At 36.4% G+C, this 15,771-nt stretch overlaps 1 protein-coding gene across 5 annotated transcripts in view; it reads left to right on the forward strand.

The window, feature by feature from the left end:
* Positions 1-15,771, forward strand: part of SCMH1 (Scm polycomb group protein homolog 1) — a 149,025-nt gene that overhangs the window by 16,399 nt on the left and 116,855 nt on the right. For 3 of the 5 annotated variants that reach the window (XM_064493691.1, XM_064493686.1, XM_064493687.1), the window contains one exon: positions 13,775-13,855. The exons of 1 other annotated variant lie outside the window; for it this stretch is intronic. The gene's annotated coding sequence lies outside the window, so the exon portion shown is untranslated. Of the gene's footprint in view, positions 1-11,821; positions 12,003-13,774; positions 13,856-15,771 lie in introns of those variants that run through there. One more of the 5 variants, XM_064493688.1, reaches the window with a different exon arrangement.

Below are 15,771 nucleotides of genomic sequence, written 5' to 3' on the forward strand. Positions count from 1 at the left end.
TGAACTCTTAGAAATGGAAAGTAGAATGGTGGTTGCCAGGGGCTGGAGGATAGAAGAAATGAGGAGAGGTTGGCAAAAGGTGGGAAAAAGGTAAAATCACAACTCACACAACTATAAAATGAACAAAAATTTTACTTAACTCAAAATGGTTCAAAAAAGGACTCAGTACCACATATTTTTAGTCAGGATTTCCTGAAGTTAATTTACAAATGGATGCAGAACTGCTCAACATTCATAGAGCAATATCAATTGAATTCCATGGACACAGTTTGCATTTCTGTCAATTTGCAACAAAGCTATCAGTTTACAACAAAGTTGTAAAATAGCCCGGTTGGAGATAAACAAAGTGGTACATCTCTATAGGGTCAGGTAATATGGAAGGCTCCAGCAGATAGAATATGCCATTTCAAAACCTTTCACTATTTTTCCATACGGAGTTTGGGACTAATTCTCAGAAAATTCAGATTGATAAAAGATGTTATAAAACTTAGGAATAAACTGTGATTTGGACTAGATTTGCTGTGGACCAGGATCTTCTCTAGTTTTCTCTACTAGTCTATTATCATGACTTGATTCTTCATTTCAACAGAAATGTACTTTGGAAAATGGCTGAGTCATGCAGTCCCATTGTGCAGTCTTGGTCCGCATTCTCACTTTCTGTCTCAATTACCTGCCCAGGACCCTTCTTAAGTGTTTAAATTACCGATTCCCAGAAATGAAAACTCTTCCCCCAAAACCCATCAGCCTAGTTGTTTGGACCCTAATGCCCATATTTAAAAAAATCTAGGTGCAGCTGTTTGGATTTTCCAAGCATTACTACAGAGTTCCTTAGCATAATGCTATCTTCCCTCTTAGCTCTGTGATGTGTTTTGGAACACTCTCTTGCTGTAACATAGTAGGTGCATTCCTAACAAGTCTTATGTTATAAAGAATGAGTTTGACAATACTTGTTTCAAGAGTTTTTTTTTTTTCTATATGAAATTAAAGATGCTTATATAGCTCTAACTTGGTTTAAAATCTAAAATTTTGAGGAAATCCAGTATTTGTTTTGTTTAACTTTTGCAAAAGAATCTTCCCTTACCTGTCGACCAGCGTCATTTTGTCACATTTATTGCCCATTGTTATGACAAAGCAGTAAGTCACTCAAAGCAGTTGTTTTACACTCAAATAATATCTTTTTTCTTTCTTTCACTCTTTATTTTCCCCCTCTTCCCCTTTCCTTTCCTTTCTTTCTTCCCTCTCTCTCTCCCTCCCATCCTCCTACCCTTCTTCCTTCTTCCCTTCATATTCTCAAGTAAGTTATGTCAGGATGATGTAAATAATGTTTCCTAAAACCATATATAGGTATATCTCTGATTTAATGCTACCAGCTTAAGGTTATTCATCTATTCATATCATCTGTAGGCGGATCTACTCTCTCAAGATTTGTCATTGCTTAGTGACATCAGGCTCCAGTCCTTTTGTTCCCTAATCTTTTTTTTTTTTTGTAAGCATTCTGCCATGCCCTGTTCAATGTGTCTCTGTGTGTGTGTGTGTGTGTGTGTGTGTGTGTGTGTAGTAAAATATACACAACAAATTTTTTCTTTTTACCATTTTTAAGTGCAGAGTTCTGTGGCATTAAGTCCATTCATGTTGTCGAGCAGTCATCACCTCCAGAACTTTCTCATCTTCCTCAGCTGAAGCTGTTTAACATTAACTCCCCATTCCTCCTTCCCCTGCCCTGTCCCTGATGCTACCATTCTGCTTTCTGTATCTATGAATTTGACCTCTAGGAACTTCATATAGGAATCATTCAATATTTGTCCCTTTGTAACTGCATGCCTTGTTGAATTTTGAAATATAGTATTAATGACAATGATAATACTACTAATAATAATGGTTACCATTTATTTACTATTTTTACTGGAGGTCAGGCATATTGTTTATTTAATCTTTGCAGCCTAAACCATGAATGACCTTATTGATCCTCTTTTGACAGTTATAGAAGATGAGACTAAGGGGACTAAATAACTTGTCTAAGGTCACAGGTATCTAAGCATCAGACATAGAATTTGTTCTGTTTTCTCTCCGACTAAGGCTCCTGCTCTGTCCATTACACCAAAAGTTGATGAGGTAAACCTGACTCCAAGCCACACTGCGATGGCATTGGAAAGGGAGTGAATATGCTTCATGGTTTCCTTGTCCTCTTATATACCAGTTTACCTTGTTACAGAGCTCAAAAAAAAAAAAAAAAAAAAAGCACAGAGAAGGCTCCAGTAAGAAGATATGAACTTTATTTTTAGATTCCTTTAGATTATGAACTCTTATCAAAAACAAAGACTGTATCTTTCATCCCTGTATTTCCAGCGTCTAATATAGACCTCGAATTTAGAGTTCACAGAAACATGTGTTAACTAAGCTGAAAAACAAATTTTATGCTCTGAATCTGTCCCTCCTTTCCTATCCAGGTAAATTGGTCTCTGAGACAGAGACAGCTATAAATATAGTTAACTGCTTTCAAGGAGCTTAGTTGGAGATGACACGTAATAAAATTACCATCACCAAAATCAATTTCTATTTGAATCAGTTATTGCATGAAATGTGTTGGCTTTAAATACCTCATTTTAAAAAGTGTATGTTATATTTCAGTTACTTATGGGGCTTAGTTCATATAAAGAACATTTTAGGGAAAGTAACTGTGATTTTGTATAAATTATTCCATGAGTCAAAGAGTTAGATGCAGTCCCTCCAAACATATGTACATATCTCCTGGTGAAATCCCGCCGCCTGCTGCCTACCCACAACCCAGTGATGCTTGCCTCTCAGTGAGGCTAGTGAGGAGTGACTGAGTCAGGCAAAGGGTCCTCCAACTGGGGATTATGTTCTTGCATTGCATGAGCAAATAAGCCTCAACACCCAAGTCTCACTCAATGTCCAAATCTTTTCCCTGGTAGACATTCCACCATGATTTAGCTCAAAATCATTATTTCTTAGGAGAAATAATGAAAAGCCCAATTCTACATATAAGAAAAATTTGGGGTGTCAATTAATATATAATTTATGAAAAAATGGTACATGTAAGTCAAATAGCTGAAAGACCAAATGACTTGTATCTTGTATAGCACATTTTCTGCTTTCTATCCCTGGTTACTGTTGGGTATACTGGGCCACCATAGGACTCAGTCACTGTAATCTGTTTTAACCCCAGCTTTTCTGACACCACTTGGTATATTGCAATTTAATTCTGACACTGACCTTCCAGAGTTAGTGTCAGATTCCACAGGTTTAAGGAAACATGATCCCCAAAAGATTGCCCCCACTTCAGATGCCAGCCTCAGGTGGAATCCCCAGGCCACTTACACTTCTCACAACTGGCTACAAATCTGACAGGTTCCTATGACCCTTCTCAGGTTCCATGATTTACTAGAACAACTCTCAGAACTCAGGAGTGTCATACTTACGGTTATAGGTTTATTATAAAGGATACAAATCAGAAACAGCCAAATGAAGAGACATATAAGGCAAGGTCTGGGAGAGTCCTGAACACAGAGCTTACATTTCCTCTCCCATGGAGTCATCACATGTCACCCTCCTGGCACATTGATGTGTTTACTAATTAGGAAGCTCCACTGAACTTCAGTGTCCAGAGTTTGGTTGTGGTTTCATTATGTAGGCCTTGAAGGGTCAGGCTGCTCAAAGCCCCAACTTTCTAATCACATGATTGGTCTTTCTGGCAATCAGCCCCTATTCTGAGCCATCTCATTAGCATAAACTCATAAGTGTCCAAGGGGCTCATGAATAATAGACACTCCTATCACTTGGAAAATTCCCGAGGTTTTAGAAGTTCTTTGCCAGGAACCTGGGACAAAGACCAGACAAATTCCTTATTATACAATAATATATAAAAAGTTTAGTGTAGTAGTTAGGAATAGTGTAGCAGAAAGTTATTTTATTTCTTTTCTTCATGAGGTTGTGGTAGAGATTAAATGTGATCATCAGTGTAAAGCACTTTACACAGTACCTAGTAAGTCTTGAATATATATTAGCTAGTATTAAGGGATGTTTTAGTTTCTTAGGGCTGCTTTAACAAATTGTATCACAAATTGGGTGGCAATTTATTCTCTCACAGTCTGGAGGGTAGTCCTCAAAAATCAAGGTGTCACCTGGGCAGTGCTCCTCTGACATTGGATAGAATCTTTCCTTGCTTCTTCCTTGTCTCCGGTGGTGGCTGTCAGCTCTTGGCTTGCAGCTGCATCACTCTGCTCTCTGCATCTTTTGCCACATGGTGTTCTCTCTAGGTGTGTCTGTCTTCACATGGTGCTTTTTTCCTCTTATGAGGACCCCAGTCATATTGGATTGGGGCCCACCCTGATGACCTCATTTGACTTGATTATATCTACAAGGACCCTATTTCCAAATAAGGTCACATTCACAGGAACCAGGAGTATACAATTTGGAGAACATGATTCAACCCATAACTGTCTACTCGCTGTTCCCCCCAAATGCATGTCCTTTCCATGTCCAAAATACATTCACCCCATCCTTGTATCCCCCAAAGTCTTAACCTATTCTAGCATCCAATCCAAGCCCCAAATCTCACCCAAATATAATCAACTCAAAAAGTCTCAAATCTCATCTAAATCATCTAAATCAGGTATGGGTGAGAGTCTGTTTTTCAGTTTTGAGGTATTTTTCAAGAATACATTCTTTTCCTATCCTAACAAGGACCTAAACTTTCTTGAATTCCCCTTAGCCAATCACAGTGTTTGCAGGCCTCTTAGAAATTACTCTGTTAAATCTTGTTTTGCACTGAGGAAGGCTTATCCATGGCACTGCTAGTGAGAGACTAGCTCTAGTGATAAATAAGAGATGTTAGTTGCCAAAGCTGTCATTTCAATTTGTCTTGCTTGCACTGAGCTCATTAATAAATTGCCACAGTGGTAATATGAAAGTAATGAACCTTCTGGAGGCCCAGCTGGGTCACAGAGCATTAGCAGGGACCTTCAGGGCAACTGCCATTGTAATACACAGTTTAGTTAAAAATTAAACATCTATTTTTTGAAACATCTATATTTTGAAAAATCCAAATCCTGTTTTAACACTTGTGTACTTTCTAAGTGAGTATATTTGAATTCAGCCCAACAAGCATGTATCTGATGCCTACTACTGTTAGGCAGTGTATTAGACCCCAAGGATATAAAGATGAATAACCTCCTTAGGGCTTCACCATCAAATAGGGAGAAGTATGTAAATAAACGATTGTAATTACAATATTTAAATGCTATAAGTATGAACCAGATATAAGCAATAACATAGAAGAAATGATTATCTAGGGAAAAAAGCTGAGAAGGCTGATGAGGAGGAGATTCATTGATTTTTGAGTTAAATTTTGAAGGATGAGTTGTGACAAGTTGAGAGTGTAATGGGAAAAGGGATTTCACTGCAGACAAGTTGAGGGACTGTAGATCCTGCAGAATAACTTAGGGGAAGAAGATAAAGAGAAGAAGATGGGTAGATGAGGCTTGAGTGGTCATCAGGGGCCAAATCTTAAAGGATTTAGGTTTTGAAGAGTTTCATATGCAATGCCAAGGACTTTGGTGGATTTCATTCTATAGGCTACGTGGATCCGTTGAAGGATTTTAAGGAGAGATGCAACATGATCAAATTTTTATTTTAGAAGGGTTGCTACGTTTCATTTCTATTGTGAGGATCACCTTCTTTCCTTAAGTAAACACTCACTAATCTCTACTGTTCCAGGTGCTGCTACAAAGAATGTAGAAATGAATCAGATCTGGATCCTAACTTCAAGGGAATCACAGTGCTAGAAAAAAAACCATAAAAGATGTATACAAGTAACTGTAATACAATCATTGTGAGTCAGTTAACTTTGAAAATTATAAGGCACTTTGAGACTGGAAGTCATTTATGTTATACAAAATATTGTTATGTTTTATAAAAGATATTTCACATGTTCTCATTATTTAAAGTGCTTTTCCAAATAAAGCTGAGATAAAGTTACTTTCCTGGACACCTGTGGAAATAAATGATGATAAAGATATGTTCAGAATTTAGGCATATTTTTAAACCCACATGCATATTTTGAACCCAGGCTTGATCAGGCCTAACATTCACTGATATCCAAGTAACTTGGTTAAGGTACTCTCTGAGCCTCAGGGGCGTGTGTGTGTGTGTGTGTGTGTGTGTGTGTGTGTATGTGTATGTATAATGGAGATAATATCACCTGCCTTTCAGGTTTGTTGTGATGCAATGGTAATTATATGTAAAAGTGCTAAAAGACAATTAATATTCATTCTTTCCTTCAGTCTCTGCTCTAGCCTGCCCACCTTTTCACTATTGCTCAATTTGACCTTTGGGACAGCAGCTTCTTTGAGGTATTTTAAGGTGTTTTTTTTGTTTTTCAACTTACAGAAAATTTCAACCATGCAACAAAATTAAAAGGGTTTTGCAATGGAAAACCTAATGTCCACCACCTCAGTTTTACCATTACTTATAAATACCACATATCAATTTGTCCATCCCTCTATCTACCCAGCTGTATTAAAATTTCTCTGGTGATTCTTTAGGACTTTTCTGAAAGAGGTTTTTTTTAACTAATTTGGAGGCCAGGGGTGCAGATACATTTCAAATATTGGTAGTTACATTGCATTTTACCTATTTATGTTGCTCTGTACCGGCAAAGAATGTTATTTACGAGGTTGTTCATTATTTGGATCTCTGTACTGTGTTCCTACACTATTATTTCTTTTTTTTTTTAACATTTTTTATTGATTTATAATCATTTTACAATGTTGTGCTACACCATTATTTCTAACCTTAACTCGTCCTGTGTGCATTTTCCTGAGAGTGCCTTCAGTTCATCTTTTTTATTGTCATATTTAGAGTAAGCTCTTTATAGTAGTCTTTGTCTCTTTCTCCTTTTTAAGTTTCTTTAGAAATTAATTGTAAAAATACTGTACGTTTTGTGCCTAGTGGCAAAAAGTGCAGCTAGAAGCTTTGTGTGCAGAGTTGGGTGCCAGCACACTTCTTAAAATCTCAGATATCTCAGTACTTTTCATCAGCTCCCAGTTGTTGTTTCTGAGCTTGGGTTTTTTTACCCAGGACAGTTGATCTGTTTAGTATGCCGTAACAGTAAATACAGACCTTTACCTGTGTTTAGTTAGAGGCTCTCAGCATTGATTTCTGCATTATATTGCTCAATTTTGATTATATGTGCTACAGAAATTCTTCAGTTTCTGACTCTTTGGTGGTGCTCATCCCTGTTTCCCAATGCTGCTAAGTAGCTAGGTACTTTTTCATATTTTTAAAATCTTTTGTCATCTCAGTGCATGTCTTTTAAATGAGTTTTAATCAGATAGAATTAGCCTTTATGTTATGTGGATTTCCTTAATAAGCTGTGAGAAATGTATTCAGAAAAGTCTTTGAAAAGTAAATTATATTCATGATTATGTCTATCAACTCCTTACATCCTGTCATTACCTTTATGAATGATCCTGTCAGATTTGAGAGAGTGACTTACAGATACTAAAGGACCCAGCTTGTTTTTGTTTCAGTTTTAGAGACTTTTTTTCTTAACTGTTTCTCTCTCAGAAATCAACTATATATGAGTTTTAATTACCAACCACCCAAATATATTATTTCTTAAATTCAGAAAGTAGACACTTTCTGATCATGTAACTTATAAATTTGATGTCTTTTTTTTTAAATGATTAACTTTCATTTATTTCAAAATGAATACTTATTGAGTGCCTTCTCTATACCAGGCAGTATTCCAAGCGCTGAATAAATAACATAGTCAAGGCCCCAGTGGAGGAGGCAAATGAATAGACAAGGAAGATACTAACTGGTGCTAACCACCGGAGAATTCAGAGTGGTCTGATAGAGTCTGGGCAACTCCGTTAGGTTGAAAGGTCAGGGAAAGGTTCTTTGGGGCAGTGACATTTAAGCTGATAAGCCAGCTTCTTGCATATGGGTGGAGCATTCCAGGCCCTGTAGAGGCCCTAAGATAGGAAGGAGGTTGGCCTGCAGCGGGAGTAGAGAAGGCCAGCTGGCTGGAGCAAAGTGCATGATGAGAGCTGTAGGAGAGGAGGCAGTAGAGGTGGGGGCAGATCATGTAGGATTATGTGGGTCAGGATAAGGTTTAACTTGGATTTAATTTTAAGTGCTGCTATGGGGAGCCTTTGGGAGATTTTAAGCAGGAGAATGACGTGATCTAATTTACATTAACATATAATCAAGGTAGGGCCAAATAATGGAGAAAATCACCAGTGCTGAGAGCCCCTAACCAAACATAGACAAAGACTGCATTTATTCCTAGGCATACTAAATATAAATCGCTCAGCTTTCCTGGAAAACTCCTAATCCTCAGAGACAAGAAATAGGCCAAATTACCTTGCTCTGAATATCAGTTCCACCATTTACTAACTGTGTAGCTTTGGGTAAATTATGTCATCTCTCTACACTGGTTTCCTTATCAATAAAATGAAGGTAATAATAGTACCTACCTTAGAGTTGTGAGTATTGAACAACTTAATACAATTCAAGTGCTTAGAAAATGCTTGGCACATAGTAAGTACTTAATGTTTAATTTTATTATTTATTTCCTCTAAATATGGGTTGTCTAACACAGTAGCCCCAGGGTTAGTGTGACTGGATTACTAAATTGTACATTTTATTTAATTCTAATTAAATTTAAATTTAAAAGCTCATTCTCCATACAGTTACTAGAAAGTTTTAAAGTATGTTTTGAATAATTTGAGTATATGAATATTCTTTTCAACCATAAGTTTTATGAAGTTTAAATACAGATCAAGTATTTCTGATGAAAATTTGAAATCTGAATTGAGATAAGCTATAATCATAAATACACACCAGATTCTGAAGACTTCATGTAAAAAAGAATGTAAAGTATTTCCATTCATTTTTATAATGATTACTGGCTAAACTGCTAATATTTCAATATATTGAGTTAAATAAAATGCATTATTAAAATTATTTTTACTTGTTTCTTTTTTTTACTTCTTAAAATGTGACTACTACCAGAAAACTTAAAATGACATCAGTGACTTGAATTATATTTCTGTTGGATGGCACTGCTCTAGACCCTGGGTCGGGGGAAGAGCAGTGGAATATAGACTGGGGGAGATGCTTTCTCTCATTACACAAATACCTGAGTAACCCCTGGAGATTCCAAAATACCTTCACCCAGTGGAGCCTTCCTCCCCATCAAATTAATCCTACCTCCTACCCTCTTGCTGAAAATCAGTGCCTTTAATGAGCCTGCCTGCACTGATAGGAGTGTTTTGTATCCTTTAGATATGTCGGGGGGGAAAAGTTATGAGTCACTGCTGTATATTAAAAGAGTATCACACAGGTTAGACAGCTATCAGTGATTTTGATGAAGTAAATTTCTGGAGTTCTCCAAACTAGTACTAGCATATAAAATCATTCTCTGAAATAAAGTGTACCACTAATCCTGATTTATTGAACCCTGGACACTTAAAATGAAGAAGAATTAAAGTATATTTTAGTTAAGGGATAAATTACTGAGTCAAAAGCTGAGGAAGTTGAGAAAGGCATCTTGTGTCCTAAAAGCTAAATTTCTGGGATTGAAACAAACTCAAAAAGCTAAGCAACCATAAACTTTTGTCTCTGAAGTGAAACTGGACATATGTTTTCTCCTTCTCATGCCTCTTGGTTCCTGCTGATTCTTCAATTATATGCCACTATTCTCTGCCCTCTCAGTCAAGTCAGTTTTCTAGAGAAGAGAGCCCTCTCCTGAGATTGCTGTTTCAGATTCACATAAGACACATTTCACTGGAAGCCTCTTTGTATTGTCTAGCCTTACCATTACAATGAAGAAAGAGGTAGTCTCAAAGTTTGACAACCAGAAATAGGTGTCAGGGCAATTGCCTGAGTAGCTCACAGGAAGACAGTTGATCTCATTTGATAAATTTCCCTTATTTCAATAGCAATAGAATTTTCTATGAAACCGTAAAATCAGGCACTTATAGAGGTGGATGATGAAGAAACAGGCATTGCAGTAGTTTGTAGTAAACATGGGACCTGCCTGAGAAGGCACTATCAAGTTCTAACCTTTTGATTTTAAAGTAAAGAATCTGAAGCCCTGAGGAAGTGACTACTCAGTGACTTAGAATGAACCAGGCCAAGTTCAGGTCTAAGTTGCATCTGAGTTTCTTGGTACAGAGAAACCATAGTTGCCCCAGGCTTGTAATTCTGTAAGATTCATAAAAGACGTTGGATAATGTCAAAGATTCATAACTCACTTTTTTCCGATGAGAACCTAAGACTTCAGGGAGGGAGGATTACAGAATGGTTTATAGATGCTGCTCTGTTAATGAGCCCGAATTACTTTATGTACCTCTCCCTATGGCTTAAACAGTGAGGATTTACTCTGTTCTCAAGGCTCTGCGGTGTCCATGGAGGTAGTTTCCTGTGTAGGACTCTATCCTATTACACTCTAACAGAATAAAGTTGATGTTGAGATCTCTTGTACTGTGTAGCATAGATACCACTCAAAGGTATGCTTGGACAGTGTGAACAGATAAAATGGTAAACTGGTTAATAGTCTTATTGGTTCCCAAAGCCATATGAATCTGACCTCAAGTGTTAATTTTGTCACTATGAAAAGCTTTTATTAAGTGGCTCCTGTCTGCAGGTGGTGACATGATTTCAAAATTTCACTCCAGGAAACTTTGGGGAAATAAGTCGCTCTTAGAAGCTTGGTGTTCTGGATTGCTGTAAGTTTGTTCCATTAGTCATTAAAACTTTATTTTTAAAAGTTATTTTAATTGGAAATTATTCTAAAGTGGATTTCACTCTTCTACCTTTTTTTCAGTTTAGTTTGTTGAGCCTAATTTAACCATTAATGACTGAGATCCTTATGGAGTATGTGGGTATGTGTATAAAGGATGCAAAGTTCCATGGGCTTTTGGTAGTCTATTCCTTACTCTATTTTTCCCACAGGCCCATGTTTAGTGCATAGTTTTACAAGATGTAAGGTTTCCAGGAATGCATATTATTGTAAAAACTCCTGGATTTAAGTCTGTGGATCACAATCAAAAAGGTTTGAAAGCTACTGCCCTATGAAGCTCTTTCCTTTTGCTAATAATAATTTCTTACATTTCATAGTACCTGACTGTTTGCCAAATCTCTCTCTATGCATATGGCCTATATCAAGTACACTAGGGAAGCCTTCCTGTTGTTTTTAAACTATAGTAGGCAAGCATAATGGAACCAAAGAGAGCATGGACTTTGAAATTAGTCTTTAATTTTAGTCTTCCCATTTAGTAGCCATGTGACCTTGGATGCCTTAATTAATCTTGTTTCACTTCAGAACCTCAGCTTTTCTTTCCCCCAGCCTAAATGGGAAATGTTAGAAATGTTGGGTGCTTTAAATCAAGTAATGAAGATAAAAATGCCTAGTAGTGGAAATTAAATGGTAATTTTTTTCTGATTTGTATAATATAATTTTATCTGGTAGATCAACTTTATTATTAAATTTTTTGTGGTGGGATATTGGACTTACTCTGTTATTTCCAGCACCTTTAATACAAGCCCATTATAGTGCAGCAGGCTTTGAAATGGTCACTACATCACCGTGTAACACCTTTTATATTTTGCTTATGTTCTCATCACTGATGGAAAACCATACTCACTGTTTTTATAATACAAGTATAGAAAGTATAGAAAGTATAGAAAGTATAGAATGACTGAAAAATTGTGCTGAACACTGGAATTTGACACAACATTGTAAAATGATTATAAATCAATAAAAAATGTTAAAAAAAAAAACAAGTATAGAAATAGAACTTGTATACTTGGATATTGATGTAAGATCCTGTTATTAAAAATGTAGAATTGTTGAAAATCCAATTTAAAAAATTGAGAAAGTTATTTTTTTCTTCTAGGCAATATGTGGGATATAAAGTAAGCATATGACTGTCTGCCCTCAGGGAGGGTGGAATCTTGGAGAGGTTCGTGAGGTAGGCAGAAAACGAATTTGTTTACATTTCCTTTTGGTCTTTTGAATGTTGGCCTTTGAGAGAAGGTTTCTGATAGAGATACTGGCAAGGCCTCTAAGCTATGTGGTGATGATTGTATGGATGCCATTGGAGCTAAGAGACAGAGAACTGACTGTGACTTCATCAGTGATCAGCAATATGGCAAAGAGTTAGGGAGGCGGGGAAGTACCTCCTATTCATCAGGCACTTATTAATTTATTAAAGTAGATAATACCATTCAGCCCTCCCAAACCCTTTGGATTAGACACTACTGTTTCCACTTTAAAGATGCAGAAATTGAGGCCCAGAGACATTTAGTAACTTATTCAAGTTTACATAGCTAGTGACAGAGTTGATATTCAAATTCAGAGACCATCTGTACCACATGCTATATATAGATAATAACATTATCCAAAGAAAAGATGTGTTTATCAGAAGATAGTCTCACTTGGAAACATGCTAAATAGGAATTTATACAGAAAATTGATAGCAGGTTACATCTAGGACTACCCTGGAAAAGGAATGCTATGACTCAAGGACTTAATTTCCTGAAAGTCCAGGTGCTTTCTCTGTTACCGTTGTGAGATGGCTGAAAGGAACTATCAAGTCCTGATGCAGATCCACCTGTTGCTTATTTTTCTTTTTATTATTATTCTGTTAATATATGTATAACATAAAATTTACCATTTTAACCATTTTAAGGCATTAAGTACATTTACAATGATGTATAGCTTTCACCACTGTCCAACTCCAGAACTTTTTCATTATTTCAAACAGAAACTCTGTACCCATTAAATCATATCTCTCCATTCCCCTCCTCTGTCCAGCCCCTGGTAACCTCTGTTCTACTTACTTTTCTACGAATTTCCCTATTCTAGTTGCCAAATATAAATGAAATCATACAATAGTTATCCTTTTACGTTTGGCTTATTTCACTTAGCATAATGTTTTCAAGATTCATCCATGTTGTAGCATGCATAAGAATTTTATTCTTTTTTATGGCTAAATAGTATTCTTGGCACCTTTGTCAAAAATCACTTGACTATATATTAAGGTTTATTTCTGAACTCTCTATTCCATTGGTCTATATGCCTGTCCTTACACCAGTACCACACTGTTTCAATTACTGTGCTTTGTAGTAAGTTTTGAAATCAAGAAGTGTGAATCTTCCAATACTGATCTTCATTTTCAAGACTGTTTAAGCTATTGAGGTCCTTTGACATATCCTGTGAATTTTAGGATGGCTTTTTCTATTTCTGCAAAAAAGTATCATTGGGATTTTGATAGGGATTGCATTGAGTCTGTAGATCACATTGAGTAGTATTGTCATCTTAACAATGTTAGTCTTCTAATTCATGAATATGGGATGTCTTTCCATTCATTTCTTTAATTTGTTTCCACTGTGTTTATACTTTTCAGTGTACAATATTTTAATTATATGGCTGTTACAATTTCTCACAGTAAATTAATAGATTAACATTCTCGTTTACCCATCATTGTTTAATGACCTATTAATGCCTTAAAGAGTCTGTTCTATTTTTAACAGAATCAAGGTTCTGAACACACAAACCTAAGGGAAGGATCCTGGAAACTGGAAATCTAAATTACTAAAAAAACTAAATTACTGCCCTTGGAAAGCCCTCCTGGGTATCCAGCCTGCTGGTTTCCTTTGATAAAAATCTAATTTCACTGTGAGTTTCCTTTGATCTACAGTAGTTCACATTTTTAATTTTTTTTTTAATCTTTTCTTCTAGATTTCTCCATCTTGCTAAGGAGGAACAAATTCCTATTTGGTATAGCTGATGGTACCATGCAAAAATCAGATCCTCGAAAAGGTCAGAACTTGTACTAACATGTAATAGAAATGGAGAGTTATCCTCTATTAGGCTGTGTATGAATGTATGTGTCACAAAAAGCTGTTAGAGTAAATAAAAGAATCTCACCCTTTCTTGCCAGCTTATCCTACAATTTTCACAAAGCCCGCAAGTCATTTATGCAGCTCTTTTATAATTTATAAAGTATTCTTGACATCATTATCTCATATAGTCTTTACAGTAATCTTATGAAATAGGGACTGTTGCTATTCCTGTTTTATGGAAACAGTGAGGGGTTAAGAGACTTCTTCAAAACCTTGTTACTATAAACTGCAAGATTTAGTCCTAGATCTTTTGCCTCTAAATCTTACCCTTCTCATTACATCATAAATTCATAATTATTATCAGAATTTAGTAGACATGTAAGTATGGAAGCTGTATGAACATTGGAAATGTATGTAAAAGTCTGTGAAGCAGTTAAAACTCCCTCATGGGCATTAAATATCATTAATGAATCTGACCTTGATATTGAATGTCTTAATATAATCTTTGGGATGATCCTAGACCCTTCGTTGTGTATATACCATTATTGTCTTAGTAGGGCAACTGTGAAGCTCTTCTTTTGCTGGTACTTACCTTTCTGTTCTCATCTCCCTCAGTTCCTGTCATTTGTCTCTGTAGCTTACCCTACCCCTTTCCATCTATAGTAAGCTTCTGGCTGTTGTCCAAACACATGATCCATTTCCATGTCTTAGTACCTTTATACTATATTTCCTTTGCCTAAAATGCCTATTCATCTTTCTTCTGACAATCATAGCTCTACTTCATGTCCTTTGTGAGGCTTTCCTAACTCCCCAAGCAAAGTCAATCATTCCTTTCTCTTTTCTCAGAGCATTTTGTATAGCAAATCTCTTTATAGCAAAAACCACATTATTTTATGATTGTGTATTTGAGTTGCTGTCTAGCCTACTAATCTGTGAGTTCTCTGTGAGCATAGGCTGGAACATCCTGTTTTTGTGTTCTTAACACTCAATGCTACTCCTAGGCTTAGGTAAATTTTGTTTAATGAGTGCAATAACAGCTTTCTTTAAATCTAAATGGGAGACTGACCACATAAAAATACTCAGAAGTTTATAAATACATGTAAATGAAAATAGTACATGTGTGAAGCAGAACAGTGGAATGATCGCAGCCAGGCGGAGTTATTTAGGGAAGGATTCCTCTAGATCAGGGATCAGTAAACTGTGGCCCTTAGGCCAAATCCTGTCTGTTGCCTATTTTTGCAAATAAAGATTTATTGGAATATAGCCATATGCATTTGTTAATGTGTATGGCTACTTTCATGCTACAATGGCAGAGTTGAGTAGTTGCAGCAGGAACCGTATGTCCATAAAACTGAAAATATTTACTATCTACCCCTTTACAGAAAGTTTTCTACCCTCTCTAGGAGATAGGTTTTGAATAGAGGTATGAAAAGAAGAGGAATGTGAATTGGTGAAGCATAAGTGTACATTATAATGCAATGAAAACAGCCGTAGTAGTAGGAAAGCCAAGTGACAAAGTTCCACTCTAATCTGATTTGTCAGAGAGAACTGTGTTGAAGAGATGAAATGTCAAGAATGTTCTGGACTGAGAAAGAGGGAACATAGAAATCTAATGGAAAGAAATTGTCAAGTAAATACTCTTGGCCTGTAGTAAGATAGTTTCCTAAACACCCTCGGCCTCGTGTAAGAGTTTCCTAAGTAGTAGCAGTGCGTGATGGTGATAATGAAGGAGGAGCAGGAATCAGCAATGCAAATTGCCACTGATTGAGTGTCCACTCTGTGCCAAGTACTCTTCTATGCGCTTTATATGTATCCTATTTCATCTTCCCTGCAATCGTATAAGCGAATTGCTGCTGTTGTCTTTATTTCTCAGATGATGAAACTGAAGCCCAG

The sequence above is a fragment of the Camelus dromedarius genome, chromosome 14 (assembly GCF_036321535.1).
Source record: "Camelus dromedarius isolate mCamDro1 chromosome 14, mCamDro1.pat, whole genome shotgun sequence".
Classification (NCBI taxonomy): Eukaryota; Metazoa; Chordata; class Mammalia; order Artiodactyla; family Camelidae; genus Camelus; species Camelus dromedarius.